Here is a 27084-nt window from a genome sequence, read left to right as displayed (position 1 = left end):
AAATACATTTTATTTTGAGTCGGCAAGACATATAACAAATAACACTAACATAAGCTGCAAAGCTTTTTAACCGACTAAACAACAAGTGTAAGCAATAAAACATGAGTAAAACAGCTAAAAGAAAGATCAAATACATGTTTTTAAGGGTGAAAGCACAAATTAAGACAATAAATTACATGCAACACTGAAATAAGTTTGACAATATTAAAGCATAAATAAAATTTGAGGCAATTAAAAACTGTGTAGGAAGCTGCTGATCTAGACCTGCTAGTAGGACTAAAAACTGCAATAAGACGACAGAATAAGAAACTGAATTCAAAAAGAAACACAAAAGTGCGACAGATAAAAAAGTGCTAAGAACAAATATCACCTGGAATCAAATTCCAATTAAGTTGCGATAATCCTACTCGCAGCTATTGACCCTCCGCGTCTGTACTTATTAAAGCTCAGAGCACTCAAGAAGAACTAATTTATTCCCATGACGTTTCTATATCGGGTTGTTTCGCCCTAAAACCTGTTCGCCCTAGGTCACCCGAGTTGTTTCGCTCTTGGTCGTTTCGCCCTCACAATAGAGCTGCTACGATTCGATCCGATGCATCGAAAATTGCTTTTAAATGCGTCGATTCGATTAGGATACCAACCCTACCAAATTCGATTTGATTCTTTAACATCTAGACAACGATTCGTAAAGCCTGCTGTACTCTGACTATTTGAAACGGAAAGGTAAAGGTTTTATCTTTACCTGTAATTACGACGCGCGCAATTGGTTACTTATTACTTTAGTCATCCAATCAATAAGTGCGTTACGGTCTACTTTCGGAATAAGCGTCAAAATGGCTGAACAAGTTGTGGCCAACAAATTGAAATGATCAGATGTGCCTAAGAAGCTAAAATCAAAAGTTTGGCAGTATTTTGGGTTTCGGGATGGTAGTCCTTCCGATAAAGCTACGTGTAAACTGTGCTTCACGGACGTGGCGTACCCTAAGTCCGGCTCAACCACTAATCTAATGCAACATGTCAAACGCAAACATAATGTTGATTTGGCAGGAGGTAGCACCAGTGCAACTACTCAAGTCGTCAGTCTTATTAGTATTTATTTATTTATTATATTATTGTGTAGTCAACACAATCTTCTAGTCAGAAGTTTATTGATATTAATATTGAGTTCATAATTTGCTATTTTTTATGTGTTGTATTCAAATATTGACATATTTTGTCAGAAAATTGGCAGTTTATTGCTAAATATCTCTTACAAATGTTAATTTAACCCACTTTCAACAGTTTTTAAAACACTGTTGAACCAACCAAACCATATCTAACAAACACACACATGCCAAGATAACTAGTTATGCAAAACATTTGAACAGAAATGTTTATTTTGAGGCAGAAGAGTGAATATATGATAAAACTAGGTTGAAAGTTTAATCAATCGAAACAATCGGTATCGGACTGTCTGAAATCGAAATCGAATCGAATCGAGCTTTTGGTGAATCGTTGCAGCTCTACCTCACAAGTGGGTTGTTTCGCCCTTGTTTAATTGTTATATTGTATTATGGTTTTATAAATGTTTGTTTCAATCTGAATTGTTTTTGTTTAACATATATTAGTTGCAATAATCCATCTCCCAGCTATTGACGCTCCGGTTCGCTGGGAGTTGCTCCTGATGATCCGATTTTCCATAGAAACGTGCCGCCCATATTCTGGGCGGCAATTTAATCGGAAATATTAGCCGCATAAACTATTTTCTGGCATAAATAAACACCAATAGATCATTAATATATACATAATGCACAAATTAAAACAACTTACTTGATATGTTATGCTTGCATTATATTGATATTAATCAAAAGTTTCAAACACGTCAACGGTTCATTTAAATGTATATGTTTTTGCAATGGACAAAGATGAGTATTCCGAATTCGAAAATACGCTATAGACTATCTCCAGAATCCTTGGCGAGATAGATCTCGTGTCTAATCTACCAATCGTTATATACCGACCTTCTCCGGAACATCCGTAAGATAGATCGAATCGTCAATTCAAAACTTCGGCTTTCGGTTTGATAACGGTTTTTGTTTTTAGTATTTCTCCACAATTCACTTGCAAATTGATATCAGTAATAACAGGTATTGTGTTTGTAACGATGTATTAGGTTGATTGAACTCGATTTTATAGACAAACGTGAGACATAATTTTTTGACATTTAAACATGGGTTAACAAGAAGAACTCTAAGCTGTACATATGTACTTATAAAAGCTCAGAGCATTCAAGAAGAACTAAACATATATGGGAAACTATGACACACATTTGATTATTTCGCAATTATTTGTTTGATTGTAACTGCAATTAATTAACGGAAAATATGTTACAAACTAAGTATCACGATTAATTATTTTCGCAAGGGTATGATGAGTTAATTTGCCAATTAAAATAATTTCGGGACCAATAACAATTATCCATCAAATTTAGATTGGAAGTCATGGAAGACGTTTGATCAGATGATTGACTAACAAATAGCATAGAAACATTCAAAGAAGATATGATAAAGGCGTTATATTGTTTTTATAAACTTTAGGCAAGTCTGCATCTTTTGGTTACAAGATATTCGCAGAAAGTGTATTTAATAAGCAACTTGGCTAGTGCATCATCATTTGTGAATTTATATATGGACACATTTTTATGGCAGACGAATTGTGTATTTCTTGTGAGCAGATAGTCACACCTGGCCAGCACGCCATCACTTGTGATTTATGTGACAGATGGCAACATCGGACATGTGATACAGGTACAATATGCTTATTTATCTTATTTATTTTTTTGTGTCCGACTAAGTTGTCTGATTGCCCTGGGGAGAGAAGGTTGTGGATGAAGTTATAAACAACAAAATGAAGTAGTCATTTATTTTGACATTTGAAGGGGGCTTTTCACGATTGGGTTAATTGACAAAATTGAAAAAAGTTGTTTCAGATTTGCAAATTTTCGTTTTAGTTACGATATTTGTGAGAAAAATGTAATACTGAACATTTACCATGCTCTAAAATAGCCACAATATGCATCTTTTAATGATTAAAAAACCTGAAAATTATAAAGCGTTGCAACGCGAAACGAATTAATAATTTGGAGAGTTCTGTTATTGTCGCTATATTGTTTGAAACTACGAGGATTACTTATACAGAGTATAAAATACATTTGCCATTGTACATGTATCTGGAAGGATGGCTGAGTGCTCTAGGTCGTAGACTTTTTACTCCAGGACTCCAGGGGTCAGTGGTTCGAGCCCTGCTGAGGTTTATTTTTTATATTTTATTCTTGATTTTTTACTGGAGCTTTTTAGATCCAATGTTTACATTTATCAATACAAAGCATTTAATGACAAACTTCAAAACATGCCAAAATCTCTGAAAAGGCCCCTTTAAACGATCACTAGAGATACCAAAAGTATTGTCACCATGTAAAAATCTATTAAATACTCTGGTTTGAATATCTGAAGGGTTACAACTAACACGCATTCGCAATGTCTTGTTTGTGTTGTTTTTGTTAGTTACTCAATACACAGTGTCACTCTTTTGCTTTAGAAATGTGTTTTGTTATTTAGAAATTTTATGGTAAACATTAAAAACAAAATAGAACATTGCTTGTTATGTGCTTCTTAAATACCCAAACATCGTTGTTAAAATTCAAAATGAAGTAGGAATTCTGCTTGTGACAAGCTAAAGATAAGTCCTTTTAAATCGCTGAATGTATAAAATCTATGGCGAAACGACCCAGAAATAAGGGTGAAACAATTCAGGGCAAACAGGAATTAGGGCGAAACGACTGAGGGGCGAACAGGTTTTAGGGCGAAACGATCTTGTAAACGCAAAAAATGACCCATTTGGCGCTACAGTTTGACTCATTTTGTGCTAATAAATCACCCCTTTTTCCATACAGGTTGATCCATTTGGCGCGTACAATTGACCCATTTTAGCATAATCCCTGATCTTTCTCTGTTCAACAGATTAATTGATGAAAAATAACACTTACAAATATTCATCACCAGATCAAGATGAGGATTCAGATGGTGGTTTGCCTCTGCCTCTCAGTGTTAGTTGACCTGGTAGCTGGGGTGCAGATTCATGTGCGCACATCTGAGACTGTCGGACCTCTGAGACATTTCTGGAAATCAACAGGATTCTGGTAATCTATGGAGCCTTGTTCTGGAAAAACCTAATGCATGTAGGTACGGTGTTTTACTTGACAAGCCACTGCAGTCAACACTGGCTAATTAGGGACGAAACTTTCTGCCGTTAAAGTATTTTTCATTTAAAGTAAGTCACTTCTTAGCTAAAATCTAGTTTAGGCCTGAAGTTTTGCTCCAGATTAGCCTGTGTGGATTGAACAGGCTAATCTTGAACACTTTACGCACATGCATTCAGCCCAGTTTTCCTATAACACGGCTCTTATAAGGAAATGATTTTCATACCAAATGTTTATACAAACAGTACAGTACAGTGAGGGAATCATGTTCTAATGTTTAAACAATACACATTTCGGATTGTACATATCACAATAGAGAATTTCCTTAATAGATGTCATCTTCAAGATTTTCACTGACAGTTTGAGTTTTGTGTCAATTATAGGAAAAATTGCCTCAAGAATAACAAAAATACTGTACAAATATGATAACTATTTGGCTGGCATATTTAAAATCATAACATAACATGAATGAATTACTCTTACCACAAATATAATTATTTGGAAACAAAGTTAAATGTGATAATATATGATTGAGAGTCACTCAGTTGGGTGGTCTGTTGTCAATCGACCAGGCATCGCTGCTATGTAAAATATTATAGTTTATGGACCGAAATACTTCTACATGTGTCAAGCAGTCAAATTGAAACTTGACATAAGTGTTCACCATGTGGTGTACATGTTCAAGACATAATTTGCATGCGCGGTGATCCACTCAGTGATTGTTGAGCTGTGTGCCCAGTAAGAAGGATTTCTGCCATATAAAATAATATACATTTGTGAAGCAAACTTTTTCTATAAATCTCAAGTGATTACCGGTAAATTAAAACTTAAAATATGTGACAACCATGAAGTCTACATGCGCAGGGCACATTCTTCATGCACAGTGAAAAACGTATACCTGCATAATGTGCTTTTGAATTCACCCTAGGACTTGACTTCCATTCCTGGGACAAAGTTGTTGTTAGTCAATTTTATATCCGATTTTATAGCCAAGCTCTAGTTTTATTTTGAAACATGCCATAAGTCACTCTAGTTCATGGGGCTTAAAGCATATGCTTAAAGTATCATCCCAGATTAGCCTGTGCAGACTACATAGGCCAGTTAGGGGCGACACTTTCTGCCTTGAATGGTTTTTCACAAAGAAGACACTTCTTCAAAACAAAAAGACCCATAAAAGCAGAAAGTATTGTCCCTGATTATCCAGTGAAGACTTCAAAGTCAAATCTGGGACAATACTTTGCACACTTGCATTAAGCCCCTTTTTTCCAGAGCGAGGCTTAATCGTCTATTTCAGCCCACCACTTCCTCACATGGATGCAGCTGTGTATGATCTGAGCCAGGACATGCAGTATAACATTGCAATGGTTGGAGCCATACCCAGGTCCGGTATTGAGCAGGTCCGCATACACTGGCTTCTGGACCTGGTCACAGTGACAAGGTAATGCAGTATAACATGGCCATGATTGGAGCCAAACCCAGGTCCGGTATTGCGCAGGTCCACATACACTGGCTTCTGGACCTGATCACAGTGACAAGGTAATGCAGTTTAAAATTGCCATGATTGGAGCCATACCCAGGTCCGGTATTCAGCAGGTCCACATACACTGACTTCTGGACCTGATCACAATGACAAGGTAATGCAGTATAACATTGCCATGATTGGAGCCATACCCAGGTCCGGTATTCAGCAGGTCCGCATACACAGGCTTCTGGACCTGATCACAGTGACAAGGTAATACAGTATAACATCGCCATGATTGGAACCAGACCCGGTTCCGGTATTGAGCAGGTCCACATACACTGGCTTCTGGACCTGGTCACAGTGACAAGGTAATACAGAATAACATCGCCATGTTTGGAGCCATACCAAGGTCCGGTATTGAGCAGGTCGGCATACACTGGCTTCTGGACCTGATCACAGTGACAAGGTAATGCAGTATAACATCGCCATGATTGGAGCCATACCTAGGTCCGGTATTGAGCAGGTCCGCATACACTGGCTTCTGGACCTGGTCACAGTGACAAGGTAATACAGGGATGGATATTAACCCATAGGCCCTTAGTTTGTGATGGGTCCTTTGATATTTCAACAGGTTTTATGTTCTCTATACAAGAATTGCTGAAAGAACAAGCAGGTTTCACAATGTTTGTTAGATTGAATTGAATGTTAGCTTCTTACTTTGTAATGTAACAATAAACATGTCATAGCATATTAACCCTTTACAAGATAGATATGTATAGTGAGACATTTGTAGTCCCTCAGAAGTTGAATTTAATTAAAGACCTTTCTTACTAGATTCAAATTTTAGAGGCTTCATCTACAACCCTTAAATACTGAAGAGCAGCAAATAGCATAAAACCTGAACAGACTGCAAGTTACTTGCAGGCTGTTCTGGTTTTATGTTGTTTGCAAATAGCCGTTTTAACTTTGCTTCTGAGTGGGAAAGGGTTAATAACACAACTCTTTACTGTAAACTCACCAGTGACACAAGGGAATAATATAGAAACTGGAATAGAAACTTAAATATAAGTGATCCGAGGTATTTCCCTTTTAAACTGACAGTCACATGACTATGTATACGCCAAAGAACATCTCTCTCCACAGACTGCCCCCCATTCAAGCCCCCTGTGACTTTCACATCACAATGTATACGCCAAAGAACATCTTTCTCTTAAGCCTGCCCTGATTAAAGCCCCTTGTGACGTTCACATCACAATGTATATGCCAAATACATCTCTCTCTTCAGCCTGCCCTCATTCAAGCCCCCTGTGACTTTCACATGGCTATGTATTCATCAAAGAACATCTACTTCTTCAGCCTGCCCCATTTAAGCCCCCTGTAACTTTCACATTACTATGTATACATCAAAGAACATCTCTCTCTTCAGCCTGCCCCCATTTAAGCCCCCTGTGACTTTCACGTTACTATGTATACATCAAAGAACATCTCTCTCTCTCTTCAGCCTGCCCCCATTTAAGCCCCCTGTGACTTTCATATGGCTATGTATTCATCAAAGAACATCTCCCTCTTCTGCCTGCACCATTTAAGCCCCCTGTGCCTTTCACGTTACTTTGTATACATCAAAGAACATCTCTCTCTTCAGCCTGCCCCCATTTTAGCCCCCTGTGACTTTCACATGACTATATATACGCCAAAGTACCTCTCTCTTCAGCCTGCCGCCATTCAAGCCCCCTGTGACTTTAACATGACTTTGTATTCACCAAATAACATCGCTCTCTTCAGCCTGCCCCTGTTCAAGCTCCCCCCCCCCGTTGCTTTACATGACTATGTACCGGTATACTCCAAAGAACGTCTCTCTCTTCAAATTACTATGTATACATCAAAATACATTTCCCTCTTAAGCCTGGCCCCATTCAAGACCCCTGTGACTTTCACATGACGATGTATACGCCAAAGAACATCTCTCTCTTCAGCCTGCCCCCATTCAAGCCCCCTGTGACTTTCACATGACTATGTATACGCCAAAGAACATCTCTCTCATCAGCCTGCCTCCACTCAAGCCTCTCGTTTACAACTTCACCAGCCTGGACTCCCTGATAGATCTCCTGTACGCCAATGGACTGAGGCCAGGGTTTGAGCTCATGGGTAACCCGTCGGGTTTGTTCAAGGACTTTGAGGACAAGACATCACTGATGATGTGGAGGGATCTTGTCACCCAGACAGCTCAGAGATATATCGGTATATGTTCATTTGTAATGTTCTATATCGCCTTGTTATAACTGTTGCTAATCAAAAAAATATATAATGACATACAGACAGACTGTGTGTTTGTCTATTATGTGAAGTTGGAGTATGACATCAATCTTGGTATAAACTGTGTTTTTTTCTACAATTCATTATATGCAGTTTTATATTGTGTATTAACTTTTACAAATTATAAGTAAAATTGAGACTTGAATATGTAATTGCATCATTTAAATTGTTTTTTGTTACTTGATGTTTGATTGGATATTTTTTAAATCCTCAATAAGAAATACTGTGTCCATGTGTGCATGAACATAGTTTAAAAATACAGTTAAAATATTAAAAAGTACAATCACTGTTAATAAAAAAGTAATTGAAGTGCTTATTTATACAAAAAGTATTGACTGGATGTTACAGAAATACATTCAGAACATGAAATTAAAGTATTATTTGAGAAAATTGCCACAATGATGCCCTTTCCAAGTTTGATGTCTCATTCCAAATTCACATAAAACTGTGTTTAATTAAAGATTTGTTTGATTTGTTTACAAGTATTTGATTTTTGGCTGTTTTCAACCGTATATAAGTCATTTCACAGTGGTCTGTTAGCCTGCTCATTTTTTGCCTGGGTTAACAGGTTTACCACAACTAAGTGCACGTACTTATGTCAATAACTGACAACTGAAGCATTTTACTGTAATTTATACCAAATCCAAGCAAATCTTACTGTTGTTTCCATGGTTACAGATCAGTATGGTGTTGGCTGGGTGTCCCAGTGGAACTTTGAGACGTGGAATGAGCCAGACTGCAGAGACTTTGACAATGGTAACATGACTGTTCAAGGTTTGAATTACACTAAAGTATTTGGAAAGTATGAAAAAATACAAGCCTGTTTTTAAAAGCAGTCATAACCTATTGAGCCATATGCCGTATACCTAAACAGTTTGAAGTGTTATTGCCAAAGAGCAGTAGGTAAGATGAATAAAATAATTTTCTTCCAAAAAACAATAATTCAGATGTGAAGGCATTAAACCATGATGACTAGACGGAGTGGTCTGATAGCAAAGCATAAGAACTTCTCAGTTTGTATTGGATGATAAGCGCTAACAACGCAATTATTATTTCAATTTTAACTCGATGTGACAGATGTTTTCGGACTTGGCTCAATATCAAATACAAGGAAACAATAATGTCTGTCTTTTGTTGTTGATATTACCAAATTGAAGTAAATGAATTTAAAACGTTACTTATGTCAAAATGCATTACATTTTCAGTGTATTCATTTCAAATTGGTAATATTAAGTTTTATACCATGAACATGTTATTCACTGCAATTTGTTATGATCCCCATTTCCATTTATCCCATGCATGTGTGTGCAGCCAATGGTAATGTAATCAACATTAAAAATCCTGGAAACCGTTTCAATGACACTGGTGACTTGAGAAATTTAAAATTGTGGGTTTCAAAACATCCATGCAACTGATTTTGAAGCATAAATATCTTACAGTGTTTTTTTTAAATGATGTACCGCAAAAAAATATTTGCAGAACATAGTAAGGCATTGTTAAAGTTGTCTATCATTTGTGTTTTTGTAAATGAATACGTAAATTATATCCCATTAGTATACAACATTATTGAAATATCAGTAAATCAGATAAACTAGAGTGTATTTCAAAGTTTATGAAAACAGTAAACCAGCTCTTTATAATGACTTCATTTTCTTTATTTAGATGACAACATTTTTTATTTTATTTTTCATGTTTGTATGTTGTTTTTTTTTGGGTTTTTTTGCTTTTAAAATAATGACAAAAATGTTGAAATGATGGGATAAATAAATTTCATGATATGTGTCGATTATGGATATGTTTAATTACTCAACAACAAACACTTGACCATACGCCAAGGCTTGTGGTTCAGGTTCATCGCATCAATATATTACATGAATAAAATAACAACACATGTGATACAATAAATTGTAGTGTATCTCAATCCTGTTTAAAACAGCAAACCTCTTCAACACAAAAAACCTTTACCATAGGTCACGACTTGTGGTTCAGGTTTTCTAAGCCTCTCAAAATAAAATGTATTCAAATCTAGCCAAAAACCTACATGTATTTTCTATTTCGTACTCCCAGGGTTCCTTAATTACTAAGACGCTTGCTCTGAGGGTCTGAAAGCCGCCTCCTTGGACCTGAAGTTGGGTGGCCCCGGTGACGGTTGTTATGGTACCCTGTACTCAGATGCCCTTCTACAACACGTTGTGAACGGAACAAACTACTTCACAGGGGAGACAGGCATTCGGCTTGATTTTTTGTCTTACCATAAGAAGGTCTAACCCTTCACTACTCAAATACCGTTTTGACAATAAAAATTTCCGTTAGCAAAAACTAATTATATTAGAGACTTTTCTTAATAGATTAAAGTTTTGAAGGCTTCATTTTTAACCCTAAGATACTGATGAGCAGCAAACAGCTTAAAAACTGAACAGCCTGCGAGTAACATGCAGAAACCTGAATAGGCAGCGAGTAACTTACAGTCTGTTCTTGTTTTATGCGGGTTGCATATAGCCATTTTCACTTTGGGTCTTAATGGGGAAGGTCTAACTGTGATATTCAACATTTGAATGAATTTAGGATAAACCATTGTATCTTATATACAAAATGTCAAGCAGATACATCAGTATCACACTCAGCTCTAGAATGTGCAATTGATAACATGTTGTAAATTTGGGTTTGTCCCTTTGATACATGTTTTAATATCGACCAAGATTAGTAAACAATGTATATTGTTATATATATATATATATATATATATATATATATATATATATATATATATATATATATATGTATAACAATTGGTTTCCGTTAGATATGTCATTGAGTGATGGGTATCAAGGCCCTGTTTGAGGCGCATCTTTCCCCAATCGCAGAGCTCTTGTTATTATTAAAGCGCCATAAATATTGTATGTATATACATATATATATATATATATATATATATATATATATATATATATATATATATATATATATATATATATATATATATATATAGCAATTGGTTTCCGTTAGATGTCATCGAAGGATTGAGTGATAGGTATCAAGGCCCTGTTTGGTGCGCATCTTTTTTTTCGACGGCAGAGCTCTTGTTATTATTAAAGCGCCATCAATAATAATATACCAGTAAATAATAGTCATTTTCCACATATAGGCCACTGTTTATAGGCCATAATTTAAAAAATGCCTCAAATTTCTACACTTCTGTTCGGAATAAAGTTATTTTATAATATTCACTTTCTCTTTGTTAGGGCGAAGGTTCATCATATAAGATTCTAGAAGATGAGATAAGTCTCATGGATTCAATCACCAATAGATTCCCGACATTGGCGGACAAACCATTCTTTAATGAGTATGGACTGTTTTTGTGACTCCTCTTTCAACAAAGCTTATATGAATGGCTTTGGGGGAAAACAGGCCCTAATGCACGTCCAAAAAGATTAGTCTTAGATTAGCCTGTGCAGTCAGCACATGCTAAACATGTACAACACTTTTTGTTTTTATGGAATTTATTGTTTAACGGATGTGTCCTCTAAATAAAAATCCAGTTTAGGTACAAATTGTTGTCCCTGACTAGCCTGTGCAGACTGCATAGGATAATATTTAATGACATTTTATGCACATGCATTAAGCCAAGTTTTCTCAAAACGCAGCTTTATTACTTAGCACCTGTCGTGAGGTCGGTCGGTCTGATGGTCAGCTGAATGATGGCTTGTTAAATAGACTTCTTCATGTGAATATGATTGTGATAATATATAGAGAAGTCGCTGAGTTATAATCATACCAATCAGTATAATGGATCATTTGGGTGTTTAGGAAGATAACTATTGATTTTGAGGTCAACATGTGAGTCATAGATCAACATCATAATGGATGATTACATGAAACTTATGTCTGCATGATATCTCAAGAACACTTGTACCTGTGATAATGCAATTTGATATTTGAACTTGGGAGTTAAGGAAGAACCTATTGATTTAGAGGTCAACAGGTCAAAGTCTATGGTCATAGGAGCTTTAAATATGTTGCTTCTTTTGCACTTTACATAGAGAAGGCTTTGATGTGCCATCATCTGAATAATTATGCTGGTCTGGGTGGTGGTATCCATTTAAAACTAAAGTGTTTTAGTGAGGCTGATCCCTTGGTGGGGTGGTCACAAGATGAAGAATGGCGGGCTGATTCAACATATGCTGCCATTGTTGCCATGGTAACAATCTGTTTTACATCTAAGGAAATGCCTTATACTGGTATTTAGTTTTGCAGGCTTGTATTGGGTGTTAAAGAATCAACATAGTGGTATGATGTAAATGATATTCTTACATTATATGAACTCGACAAAACATGGTTTGATCTCCAATAAAGACTTCAAATAGTTGTTATTAATATTATTATATTTTATTATTTTAGTGTATCATAGAAATTTTTGGAATTTCATGTTAAATTAAATTTTCATTCTTTGCGCCTCTGAACATAAACATGTTTTTTGCAAAAATATTTCTAAATCATATACAGTTATACATATTGTTTTAATTGGTATAAAACTTAACAATTTTCATAACAACTAGTTCTATTTTGTCCAATTGTGACTTTTGTATAAAATGGTTAGGGCTAACATCATATAAAGTTATATCTGTATATGTGTGAGAATAATGACTACCTTCTTGCTTGTATTCAAAGTAAAAATACACCTAAAATTCACCAAAAATCATGTTTATTGCAATAGGGTACCTTTAGTTTTTGTTCATTACTTTTCATGCTTGTTTATAAAGTATTTTTAGACGTTTGATTCACACAGAACTGTTTGCCTTTTTCGGAACAGTTGATATACCAGCATCAAAAAGCCTTTATTTCGAACCCAAAACCGAGAATACACAACTATCAGTTGCTAAGCAATGACAATGCCTTCCTGAGCTGGTTCCCTCACCAGTACACACAGCGGACACTTTTGGCCCGGTTCCAAATAAACAATACCAGTCCGCCACACACACACTTCTTTCAGAAACCAGTCTACAATGTGATGGCGTTGCTGTCTATGTTGGGAGAGATAGAGGTGCAGTCGAAAATTACATGTAAGTGTCTTCTGCTTTGATAAATGAGGGAACCTTTGCATTTTTATGTCCCCCACCTCTATATTGTTTTTGCCCTGTCTGTTGGTTTGTTTGTTGGTTTGTTTGTTAGTTTGTTGGTTTGTTTGCCTCAAACTTTAACATTTGCCATAAATTTTGCAATATTAAAGATAGCAACTTCGTATTTGTCATGCTTGTGTATATTATGGAGCTGCACATTTTGAGTGGTGAAAGTTCATGGTCAAGGTCATCCTTCAAGGTCAAATATGTTGGTCTAAATCGCTCATTTAATATACACTTTTGCAATATTGAGGAGAGGATCTTTATACTTGGCATGAATGTGTATCTCATGGAGCTGCACATTCTGAGTGGTGAAAGGTCTATGTCATCCTTCAAGGTCAAAGGTCTATGTCATCCTTGTAGGTCAAAGGTCAAATATATTGGGGGACATTGTGTTTCACAAACACATCTTGTTGAAGATTGGATATATTATTATATTAGACCGTGTGGTCTTAATAGGCTAATCCAGGACAATACTTTCCAATTGTATTGTATTGTTTGTAATAAAGATTTGTTTAAAAAATATCTTTTTTATCATCAGTAACACCACAAAAAAACTGTTCAATCATCATATGAGCGGCCTTCTGGGAGAAATGGGCTGAATGATTGTGTGTTAATTTTCTAACCAGGGAAGACACTTTCTGTCTGAACTGGATTTGTGTTAAAAATATTTTTCCTTTAATAAAATTACTATAAAAGCTAAAGTTGTACCTGATTTGCCTGTGTAAGACAATGCTGTAAATACATGCATTAAGCCCTGTTTTCCCAATGTGAGACTCAAATCATTAAATTTCATTTTAAATCCTATATTTAAGAATTAAATTTCACATAAACCGGTCCTGAAATGAATGCAATGTGTCACAGCCTTGGTTTTTACTAGGTATACAAAGATTTAACTACCAGGTGAACAACACACTCAGGTTGAATTATAATTAATGGGAAGATGATCATTAAGACAGGGAATGGGTGCAACAAGATTTGGCAGATTAATGGCCCTTTATGTGTATTTCCAATATATATATATATATATATATATATATATATATATATATATATATATATATATATATATATATATATATATATATATATATATAGTTAAACAAAATCGTGTGTTTAACTGCTAGGTTTATTTTTCTCAAACATAGCATCTGAATGGTTAGATGATTGTTATGGAAGGAAGTTTTGTTCCAAGCAGTTTTATCCATTTTTCGTTTTGTCTGCTGTAACAGACTTTACTGTGTCCAAACATGTGTCGGGGAATCAGTGTCTATGACACATTCCTAATTATTTTATTATTATGAAAGAAAAATGTCATAATTGTGTTTTTGGTTTGACATACCCATCATTCAACTTACGTGAGTTTGAGGTAACAATCTTTAGATAATGTAATGTTTTGTTTTTGCAGATACAAATGGAGAAGACTTGAACACTCCACTAGGTGTCCTGGCCAGCACGCACACCCCTGTGACTAACCACACTGCTGACAGGTAACACTCCACTAGGTGTCCTGGCTAGCACACACATCCATGTGACTAACCACACTGCTTACAGGTAAAACTCCTCTAGGTGTCCTGTCCAGCACACACATCCCTGTGATTAACCACACTGCTGACAGGTAACACTCTTCTAGGTGTCCTGGCCAGCACACACACCCCTGTTACTAACCACACTGCTGACAGGTAACACTCCACTTAGATGTCCTGGCCAGCACACACACCCCTGTGACTAACCATACTTCTGACAGGTGACACTCAACTAGGTGTCATGGCCAGCACACACATCCGTGTGATTAACCACACTGCTGACAGGTTACACTCCACTAGGTGTCCTGACCAGCACACACACCCATGTGACTAACCATACTTCTGACAGGTAACACTCCACTAGGTGTCCTGGCCAGCACACACACCCCTGTTACTAACCACACTGCTGACAGGTAACACTCCACTTAGATGTCCTGGCCAGCACACACACCCCTGTGACTAACCATACTTCTGACAGGTGACACTCAACTAGGTGTCCTGGCCAGCACACACATCCGTGTGATTAACCACACTGCTGACAGGTAACACTCCACTAGGTGTCCTGACCAGCACACACACCCATGTGACTAACCATTCTTCTGACAGGTAACACTCCACTAGGTGTCCTGGCCAGCACACACAACCCCTGTGATAAACCATACTTCTGACAGGTAACACTCCACTAGGTGTGCTAGCCAGCACAAACACCCCTGTGACTAACCACACTGCTGACAGGTAACACTTCACTAGGTGTTCTGGCCAGCACACAAACCCCTGTGACTTACCACACTGCTGACAGGTCACACTCCACTCGGTGTCCTGGCTACACACACATCCATGTGACTAACCACACTGCTGACAGGTAACACTCCACTAGGTGTCCTGGCCAGCATACATACATGTGACTAATCACACTGCTGACAGATAACACTCTTCTAGGTGTGCTGGCCAGCACGCACACCCCTGTGACTAACCACACTGCTGACAGGTAACATTCCACTAGGTGTCCTGGCCAGCACACACACCCCTGTGGCTAACCACACTGCTGACAGGTAACACTCCACTAAGTGTCCTGGCCAGCACACACATCCCTAAGACTAACCACACTGCTGACAGTTAACACTCCTCTAGGTGTCCTGACCAGCACGCACATCCCTGTGGCTAACCACACTGTTGACAGGTAACACTCCACTAGGTGTCCTGACCAGCACGCACATCCCTAAGACTAACCACTCTGTTGACAGGTAACACTCCACTTGGTGTCCTTACCAGCACACACATCCCTAAGACTAACCACACTGCTGACAGGTAACACTACATTAGGTGTCCTGACCAGCACACACATCCATGTGGCTTACCACACTGCTGAAAGGTAACACTCCACTAGGTGTCCTGGCCAGCTCTTACATCCCTGTGACTAATCACACTGCTGACAGGTAACACCCCACTTGCTGTTCTTGCCAGTACACACACACCTGCGACTAAAGGCAATGCTGAAAGGTACATGGGCGCTGTCTTGTTTAAAATCTTAAGACTCACATAAGTTATGGCTATTTATGTCTAATTTGCAGCTTAAAAAAGGGAAACATTTGAACGATTGTAAGGACAATAATAGAATAACTGAAATTTGAAGATAACAGAGGTTTTTCCTTTGATGATATGCTTCTTCAAAACTTGCATTGTAACTTAAAATCACATGATTAGTTTGAGCCTATTTATTTGATCTCGATTGCATAGAAAGCCTAAGGCTTATTTGAAATGCTTTTGAGTCTGCTTCCTGGTACTAGAAATAGTACTTGGTGTCTCTGGGGGAATCAAAACAACGCTCCCTCAATGGGGATTGAACCTGTTAGCTCCCGATTGCTAGACGGACTTCACTACACCACTGCCATCTAACCAAAGTTCATAATTGCGTCAATCAAGATTTTAGTTGAGTCTTTTTTACAAAATCAGCCAAAAATAAATAAATGTCTAAGTATGACGATAATTCTGAGTGGCATGTTTTGAAGTTGGGATCAATAATTTTGAACAGGCTAATCTGGCAAGACACGTTCTACACTTGCATTAAACCCTGTTTTCCCAGAGCATATGATATATATTTTATTTCTGGTAAAAGAGCTGTTTTATTGTTGTAGCTGGCAGACCACTGTCCTGATGTACATGAGCAATGACACAGGTCCCCAGACAGATAAGACATACGTCTACCTTTCAATGGAACCCCCAAGCTGGGCCTCTCAAGGTGGGTCTGGTTATTTGTCAATAGACATTGAAACTCCTAGCTGGGCCTCTCAAGGTGGGTCTGGTTACCTTTCAATAGACATTCACATTTTCAATGTTTTATAATTGTATAAATTTTAAACTATAATGGCATGTTATCATTAATTATCTCATATTACCAACGGTGGAAAATTGTCAATTTGCCTCAATGTAAACAGGTCCCTTTATATTGGATAGTTTACATATGACCCATGCTCAGAAAAAACGGGCCTTAATGCAGGTGTGTCAAATGTCGTCCCAGATAAGCCTGTGTATTGGAAAAAGGCAAATCAGGGACAACACCTTCCACCTGAACTGGATTTTTACTTAATTAAATGAAAAAGACCATTAAAGCGGAATGTGTGGTCCCTGATAGCCTATGAAGACTGCACAGGCTAATCTGGGATGATACTTTACGAACATGAATCGAGCCCCATTTTTCCAGTGAGAGGCTTATTATTTACATTTTACTTCTGTCAGAGTTATAGATGACCACACATTCTTGAAAACCTGTTTACCAAGAACGTCACTCATATTTCTTCCCTCAGAGTTACAGATGACCACACATGCTTGAAACCCTGTTTACCAGGAACGTTACTCATATTTCTTCCCTCAGAGTTACAGATGACCACACATGCTTGAAAACCTGTTTACCAATAACGTTACTCATATTTCTTCCCTCAGAGTTATGGATGACCACACATGCTTGAAACCTTGTTTACCAGGAACGTTACTCATATTTCTTCCCTCAGAGTTACATATGGTGGGCTGGTGGCTAGACAACACCCTGGGCAACTCCTACAAGCTGTTGGATCGAGCAGGCAGGCCTCCCTACCCAAACCTGGAACTGCAGCACTGGATGAGAACCATCTCTGTAGGCTCTGATTAATATTAGCAAATATGAGCAGCGTTTTGGGAAAACTGGGTTTAATTCATGTGTGTAAAGTGTCTTCCCAGATTAGCCTGTGAAGTCTGCACAGGCTAATCAGGGGCGATACTTTCAGTTTTAATGGAGTTTTTTGTTTAAAGAAAGTCTCTTCATTGCGAAAATCCAGGTTAGCTCGAAAGATATTTCCCTGCCGAGCCTGTGAGGATTGCACACGTTTTCTGGGAGGACACTTCGCTCAAGCATTAAGCCCCATTTTCCCATAATGCAGCTCATGTAGCAATTTTCAAGTTTTAGGAATCTGTCGTAGAGTTATCATTGATTGGACAAATCAAATATAATGTAAAAGCTTATCAGTTATGGGGTCATCAGCTGTATATCAGTCCTAAGCTATTTTGTGGTAAGTTAATTATGAGAAGGTTATCAGGTGTATGCTTGTCATCAAAAGGCTTATCAGAACCCTGTTTGCTCAAATCTTTATGATTGCTAATTAAGGATACAGTCTCTTTTGGGAGGCGGAAAACTACAACGGGCGAGGCATGGTCAGGGGTGATAACCCCAAAAAAGGGTTAGGGTAAGGGTTAGGGGTCGGGTTAGGGTTAGGGTGGGGTTTAGGCTAACCCAAACCCTAACCCGACCCCTAACACTAACCCTCACCCTAACCCTTACCCTCTAACCCCCCCTTTCGCAATACCATACCATGCCTCGCCCGTTGTCGTTTTCAGCCTCCCGTTAGTTTCAGACCAAAATAAATTTAATTTTAAAACATTATAAAACAAATGCAAAAAAATTCAAGTAATCAAATTGGTTCACAAATCAACACAATGGTTAACATTTCAGTCACATAAACAATTTGATTCAAGGATTAACGGCTGTAAGCTTAACTGGCTGTTCAAGTTATGAGCAACAAGTCCCAGGCATTGGTTTATTGTCATAGGCTTATAGGAAGTAGGCTTGTTGTCCCCTACCAGTCCCAGGCATTGGTTTATTAGCTCGGCTGTTTTTGGAGAAAACCTGAGGTATTGTCATAGCCAGCTCGCCGTCCGCCGTAGGCGTCGTGCTTAAACCTTAACATTGGCTCTAAAATCAATGTTCTTCCACCTACAACTTTGAAACTTCATATGTAGATGCACCTTGATGAGTTCTACACGCCACACCCAGTTTCTGGTCACTAGGTCAAAGGTCAAGGTCACTGTGACCTCTCAAAATATTCTGACAAGCTTTCGCAGCCGAGCGTTGGCAACTGTTATGCGTTGCTCTTGTTGTCATTGGCTTATAGTAAGTAGGCTTTTCAGACAAAGAACTGCTAGGTTTCGTTATCTGTGGAATTTTTATCTGCCGGTTCATTGGACGTAAGCCTATCAGGAATTAGTTAAGCATGCATATTAGTCATAGAATTATCATAGACAGGCTTAAAAAGGTCTTGTCAGTCATACAATTATAAACACAGGCATATAGAGGGCTTTTCAGTCATAGAATTATCAAACACAGGCTTATAGAGGGCTTTTCAGTCATAGAATAATCAAACACAGTCTTAAAGAGGGCTTGTCAGTCATATAATTATCAGGCATAGGCTTAAAGAGGACTTGTCAGTCATAGAATTTTCAGGCATAGGCTTATAGAGGACTTGTCAGTCATAGAATTTTCAGGCATAGGCTTATAGAGGGCTTGTCAGTCAAAGAATTATCAGACACAGGCTTAGAGAGGGTTGTCAGTCATATAATTATCAGGCACAGGCTTATAGAGGGCTTGTCAGTCATAGTTTTATAAAACACAGGCTTATTGAGGGATTGTCATATTGAGGGATTGTCATTCATAGAATAATCAAACATAGGCTTAAAGAGGGCTTGTCAGTCATAGAATTATCTGGCATAGGCTTATAGAGGGCGTGTCCGTCTTTCAATTATCAGACATAGGCTTATAGAGGGCATGTCAGTTATAGATATGTATGGCATGGGCTTATATAGGGCTTGTTATTTGTAGAATTATCAAACATAGGCTTATATAGGGCTTTTTATTTGTAGCATTATCAAACATAGGCTTATATAGGGCTTGTAATTTGTAGCATTATTAAACATAGGCTTATATAGGGCTTGTAAATTGTAGCATTATCAAACATAGGCTTATAAAGGAATTTTAATTTTCAGAATTATCAAACACAGGCTTATACAGGGCTTGTAATTCATAGAATTATCAGGCATTGACTTATACTCTTAAAACAGTGATAACATACGTTTGTAACGCATGTATTCCATTTGTGAACCTTACAGAACTCGCCTCCAATTTTCAACCAGCCAGTACAACCTGGCAATCAGTTTATAGGGAAGTTCTTCATCAAAGAGCCTGCAGTTGTTGTTGTTCATGTCTGCTCTAAACCAGATGCACCTCCTGATCAGGTACGATGAAAACCATGCAAATGAGCCCCACTCTGGGAAAACGGGGCTTAATGCATGTGCTTAAAGTGTCATCCCAGATTAGTCTGCCCAGTCTGCACAGTCTAATCAGGGTCAATACTTCAACTTTTCTGGATTTTTTTCAGAGGATTTCTAGATAAAAGTCCAGTATATGTGGAAAGGGTCTTCCCTAACAGGCTCATGTGGAACACTTAAAGGACATGCATTAAGCCCTGTTTTCCAAGAGCAAGGTTCATTTGTAAATATTTTTCAATTACATAAATTTGGATATGTCAAATTTTGTATATCTTGAAGCCATTTATGATTTATAAAATCCAAGAGATAACCCAATTCAGATGTATGTGGAAGTTTGACCTCTATTTTGGCTGAAAAAACAACAACAGTCTTGGTTGCATAAAAAATTCCCTTTCTAAGAGTAAGACTTGCTATGTGCTAATGGTGAGCTTTTTAATTGCCTTATTTGTTTGTCCGTCGTGTGTCAGCAACATTTAGGTTGTGAACTCTCTAGAGCCCACATTTATTTTTCAATCTTCATGAAAGAAATATGTCTCAATGTGAAATAAAAAAACTACGTCACTAGGTCAAATTAAAGCAAAGGTATTGAACACTTTAGAAGTCTCATTAATTGTCAAATCTTCACGAACCTTGGTCTGAAAATTTATTCCAATCATATTTCAGTCGAGTTTGAAAATTAAAATATGCCTACAAATTAAATATGTATGTTTCTTTAAGTGTTTTTATAAGTCTCAACTCTAGCTGCACAGAAAAGTTTATTCCCTCAGGTTATCAGATGAGCGCCTTAGGGCCCATGATCGTCTTGTTGACATTGTTTACAATCTCAAGAATGAGATAGTTTACAGTCCACTAAGAATATCTCAATAGTATAATTACTAAAATATTATGAGATAGTTTACAGTCCACTAAGAATATCTCAATAGTATAATTACTAAAATATTATGAGATAGTTTACAGTCCACTAAGAATATCTCAATAGTATAATTACTAAAATATTATGAGATAGTTTACAGTCCACTAAGAATATCTCAATAGTATATTATGAGCTGTGCTCTGTAAAATCTGGGCTTAATGAATATGCGTAAAGTGTCTTCCCAGATAAGCCTGTGCAGTCTGCACAGGCTTATCAAAAGGTCAACACTTTCTGCCTTAAATGGATTTTCACTAAGAAGAAACTTTTTTTAAAGCTAAAAAATTACAAGCTTATAGTGTCTGCCCTGATTACCGGTAATCTTGCACAAAACTTTACGCACGTGCATTTTCCCAGAGCAAGGCTTTTATGTCATTATTAGGGCTTTACATTAACTTATGAAGCCACTTGTCTCGTTGGACAAGTAGACCAAAATTTCACCTGTCCTGAACAAAAAGCAACTTTTCCTGATCATTATATCTTATTCTGCTCAGTACTTGGCATTAATAATGATATACAAAATGTTCATATCATAAAGACTTTAATCGTTCAAAAAACATGTGATTTTGAAGACGAAATACCAAAGGAAAGCAGATGAGACATTTTTTAAGCATACGACATTGTAGGATTGTACTAACGAAAACAAACCACAAATGTGAATGATGTCCTAAAAACATTCTTTACATAGAGATGACGTCACTACGTTAGTTGTCTGTACGATCGGTGTGTACCAGTGTCGAAAAATGCATATTCTTTACAAGGGAGAATATTCTTGTTATCTTGGCAAAGAAAAATGTTAAGGGTTGCTTCCCTTGTGAAAAGTACCGTGAAGTATCACAAGGAACTATCAGAATATTTCGCGCTTTGTCGTTTAAACGTAAACAAAATATAATTGAACAAGTTTTGTGGTAACTCCATAGAAATAACGGATTTAAAGGCATTTTTCTAAAGTAAAGGCTATATAGGAGTCACTTTGTCGGTCGGTCTGTCTGTCGGTCGGTCTGTTCCGAAAGCTTGTCCGGGCTATAACTAAGTTGTTCATTGGTAGATTTTAAAATCATTTAGCACAATTGTTCACCATCATTGGACGGTGTGTCGTGCCAAACAATTACGTCGATATCTAAAAGGTCAAGGTTACACTTTGAGTTCAAAGGTCAACAATGGCCATAAATGAGCTTATCCGGGCCATAAATTTGCCATTTATTGTGAGATATTAAAATCATTTGGCACATTTGTTCACTATAATTGGACGATGTGTCAAGCGAAAAGATTACGTCGATATCTCCAAGGTCAAGGTCACACTTTGAGTTCAAAGGTCAAAAATGGCCATACATGAGTTTGTCCAGGCAATAACTAATAATCGTTCATTGTGGGATTAAAAATCATTTGGCAAATTTGTTCACCATAATTGGACGGTGTGTTGCGCGCAAGAATTAGGTGGATATTTCCAATGTCAAGGTTACACTTTGAGTTCAAAGGTCAAACAAGTCCAAAAATGAGCTTGTCCAGGTATAACTATGTCGTTCATCGTGAGATGTTAAAACCATTTGGCACATTTGTTCACCATCATTGGATGGCGTGCTGCGCGAAAGAATTACGTTGATATCTCCAAGGTCACTGTCACACTTTGAGTTCAAAGGTAAAAAAAGGCCAAAAATGAGCTTGTCCTGGCCATACCTATGTTGTTCAATGTGAGATTTTAAAATCATTTGTTCACCATCATGGGACGGTGTGTCGCACGAAAGAATCATGTCGATATCTCCAAGGTCAAGGTCACACTTTGAGTTAAAAGTTCAAAAATAGCCATAAATGATAATATCATAATAATTCTTAAAAATCGCCATAAATTAGCTTCTCGTGTTTTGTAAAGACAGCATGCAAAATAGTCTGTGCCAATGCGGCAAGTGGGGGTATACGTCACGTCTGTGACAAAGCTCTATTTAAAATATAGCGACCACTTTTTCCGTCAGACTAGCAAATTCTTTGTTTACTTGTCTTGACTAACAATTTGGTTGTCCCGGACAGTCGGACTACCGTTTATGTTGAGCCCTGAATTATGTTCTTCATTTCAGCCCAACAATGTGAACATTTTGAATATAACCAGTGGACAGATACTGCTAACTTGGTCCGATAAGTGCTTGAATTCAAGGTACACTCTCTTACTTCATAACTTAAATCATTAGTGCTTGAATTCAAGGTACACTCTTACTTTATAACTTAAATCATCAGTGCTTGAATTGAAGGTACACTCTCTCATATCATGAGTGCTTGACTTCAAGGTACACTCTCTTACTCTTAAATCATGAGTGCTTGAAATCAAGGTACACTCTTTAACTCTCAAATCATGAGTAAACAACTGCTACACATTTGAGTCTTTCTCTGAGTGTCTTAATACATAAAATGTCCTTCCAGATTTACACGTGCAGTCTGCACAGTTTAAGCAGGGAAAACTCACTCTACTTTTATGTCTTTTTTTGCTAAAAAGAACATATTTCATTAAGAAAACTTAGTACATGCTGAAAGTGTTGTCCCTGATACTCCTTTGCCATCCGCAGAGGCTTAACTGGGACAGCCCTTTGCGGACATGCATTAAGCCCAGTATTTGCAGGAGGATGCTCATTTGTATTACTTTTTATTATATACCTGTTTAATGTTTTTTAACAAAATACAGATTGTATCAATCGTTGAAATAAAAAATCCCGTATTACGCTACTCGCTGTTTCCAATTCCGTATTACCATACTAGCCGGACTACTTCGACCCATTTAATGGCGTCACATTACACGCACCGAAAATAGAAATATATTACGTAGTACATCGTGTGACGTCATTTCTGTGACAAAACACAATAGTTTTATATAAACTCTGTAAGGACATGTAGGACGTGGTGTTTTTTTAGCAGTAAACTATGTGTTAAAAACGCATTTTGGAGTGTGTCTTTATCATGCATAAATGTATATTTCGATAGGAATACAATAAAATAGTGTGGTTTAAACTAAGTTTCGATAAAGACATGGGAGATAGAAGTGGAAATGCAAATCGTTTAAACGTTTTTGTTATAAACATCGTCATCGGATTTAAGTTGGCAACTTAATTGTTATAAAAATTGGATTTACGATGGCATTAAGGTAAGCGTGTTGGAAACCTGTGTTTTCCCGGTTCGAATGTTTACACGTTAATTTACATAAACTGTATTCATACGCGTCTTAAATAAACTATGGCGTACCGTTTTAGTCATTGTTTTGTCTGTTTTTTTAAAGTAAAAAATACATTGTTAACTGTTTTCGTTAGTTGTTGTATATAATAAAAGGAATATTACGCTAGTCAATTGTTTCAAGAGTTTGTATCACTCTCGTGGCTTGTGCTATTTCGCATCATACTCGAGGCTCCGCCTCTCGTGTGATACGTCATCACACAAGCGACTCCAGTGATACAAACTCTTGGAACAATTGACTAGCGTAATATTCCGTATGTATTACTGAGTATGTTGTATTATTACTATATTTAGATTAGCATGAACTTATCATAAAAATTTAATGAAGATGACCAAAAAATTGTTTATAAATGTACATATTTGAATCTGACATTCGTAAATTTCGTTTAAATCTAGTTTCTTTGCCTTGATGGTATTGAAACACTTTGCCTTGTAACTGCCCTTTTGAGTCTATTTTCTGGGAAACAGTACTTAGTGGACAGATCTTAAGAGCTCCGTTCTGTGAAAACTGGGCTTAATGCATGTGCCTGTAGTGTAACCTCACAAAAACATCAGGGAAGTCTTAACGTACATGCATTAAGCCCAGTTTTCCCAGAGAGCAGCTCATGTGTTTGCTGTTTATCTTTGATTATGCGTTGATTTGGCTTCTCTTAAGATCTTTCAAGAAATAAGTCATTGAAAATATTGAAAGAAGCCCACTTCGTTTAATCTCATCTTAGTACACCTTTACTCTCAAATGAGTCCCATTCTATGAAAACAGGGCTTAAAGCATGTGCAGTCCGCACAGACTACTCAGGGAGAACACTTCCTGCTTTGATAGTGTTTTACATTTAAAGGTCGTCTCTTCTAAGCGCACTTCCAGTTTAACCGGAGAGTCCTGATTAGATTGTTTTACAAAAAATTTCTGCGCATTTGTATAACTTTTTTTTTCTGATTTTTCCATGACGTGTACGATTGTGAATTATTTGTCCGGATAAATAGATCTATTGTATAGAGAAAACTGTAAATGACTGTAACGTATCTCAACGTTAAATATTTAAGCCGCATTCTACGAAAGCTGGGCTTAGTGCATGTGCATGAAGTTTCGTCCCAGATTAGCCTGTGTAGAATCAGGGAAGATACTTTCCGTCGTTATTGGGTTATTATTCGTTAAAGGAAGTCTCTTGTTTGCGAATATCCAGTAAATGCATTTAACCCGTTTTCCCAGAGCAACGCTCATTTTTATACTGAAATATTTTATATTTGTAGGTGCATATTGAACTATGAAGTTGCCTACTCAATCATTTCTATAATGAAATATTTGATATTTGTAGGTGTATATTGAACTATGAAGTTGCCTACTCAGTAGAAGATACAAACTACACCACCATAGATCCCGGCTATGGTTTGGCCTATTCTACGTCTTTTGTATACCAACCTACAACTTTACAAGGTTTGTTTAATATTGAAACAAATAACAATAAACAGTTCATTGACATTGTGGAACAGTGTTTTCTTGAAGTAGAGAGATTAATATTTGAAGCTTTTGCCATAAAGATGTGAGTCGGATATCAACAGTTCAAAAGAATTTCGAACGATTAACCTTAAAAAATTAGCAGCTGTTTAAAGAAGAATTGCTACAATGCTTTATTGATTATGAAAAGAAGTTGTTGTATTTTGGGGCAAAAAGTATCAAGCTTTGGTCTTTAAATTGGATATATTACATAATGCATTTTGATTCAAAAGGTTGTGTGAGTAATCAAAGGGAATGTCCAACAGTGGTACATATAATTTTCATAAAGACTCGAGGACTGCCCAACTATTGCATCTCATATAGGAATGCTTACCCCATACATCAGTTTCACATTCATCTCTCTTTAATGTTGACTGCTTTCACAGGTGTTGCCCCAGACAACCAAGTTATTGGCTTCTACAAGGTGCGGGCACTCGACTATTTTGGACAGTATAGCGAATACTCACTGCCACAGCAATATCCTTCCTCGGGCAAGGTGAAACTAGGTTACCATGGAAATCATTGTCAAGGACTCTAAGAAGTATGTGTGGAGGTCACACACCACCATGTGTCTTGGCTTTTATATTCTGTGATAATTTAAATTTCATATTGTGTTTGCAAATATTAAAGGTATAAGGTGTGTTATTAAAGAAAACTGAAATACATGCAGTTCTGTTTGTTTACCTTTTAAAAATTCAAGCGTTTCTTGCTTTAAAAAATCTTTTCAACGTGTATGTTTTCTTTATCAACACAATAATATTGTTGTTGATGTGTTTTTGTGTGGGGGAAAACGAGGCTTTATTCATGTGTGTTAAGCGTTGTCCCAGATTAGCCTGTGCAGTCCACAGAGGATTATCAGGGACATCACTTTCTGCCAAAAGTGAATTTTTGCTAAGAAGAGACTTTCTTTAAAAGAAAAATACCCAACTTTAAAGCGGAAAGTATCGTCTCTGATAAGCCTATGCAGACTTCACAGGCTAAACTGGGACGACACTTTACGCAAATATATTAAGCCCTGTTTCCAAGAGAACTTTTCATTTGTAGAGTCTTGTCAGAGAATGCAATCCTTTAGTACTTCTTCAACACGTAAATTTAACTTAGTAAGAATACACTGCAATATTTTATTTATAACTTTACATGTAAAATATTTTTTGTTTATTATTTACATTGATTTTATGTATCATTATGAGATAACAGAAAAATATAATGTACATACAGTTTGTAATATATTGTATTCCTTTTT

The 27084-nt window shown here is 37.1% G+C and overlaps 1 protein-coding gene and 1 pseudogene across 1 annotated transcript in view; one reads left to right on the top strand and one right to left on the bottom strand.

The window, feature by feature from the left end:
* The window catches only part of LOC127858418 (uncharacterized), a 75966-nt gene extending 71003 nt beyond the window's left edge, over positions 1 to 4963 (bottom strand). The window contains exon 1 of the mRNA XM_052395560.1: positions 4025 to 4963. The gene's annotated coding sequence lies outside the window, so the exon portion shown is untranslated. The remainder of the gene's footprint in view (positions 1 to 4024) is intronic.
* Positions 2552 to 26506, top strand: LOC127857209 (alpha-L-iduronidase-like; annotated as a pseudogene).
* Positions 26507 to 27084: the final 578 nt, after the last annotated feature.

The sequence above is a fragment of the Dreissena polymorpha genome, chromosome 14, assembly GCF_020536995.1.
Source record: "Dreissena polymorpha isolate Duluth1 chromosome 14, UMN_Dpol_1.0, whole genome shotgun sequence".
NCBI classification, from domain to species: Eukaryota; Metazoa; Mollusca; class Bivalvia; order Myida; family Dreissenidae; genus Dreissena; species Dreissena polymorpha.
The sequence above is the reverse complement of the archived record's forward strand: the minus strand, read 5'-3'. Positions and strand labels throughout refer to the sequence as shown.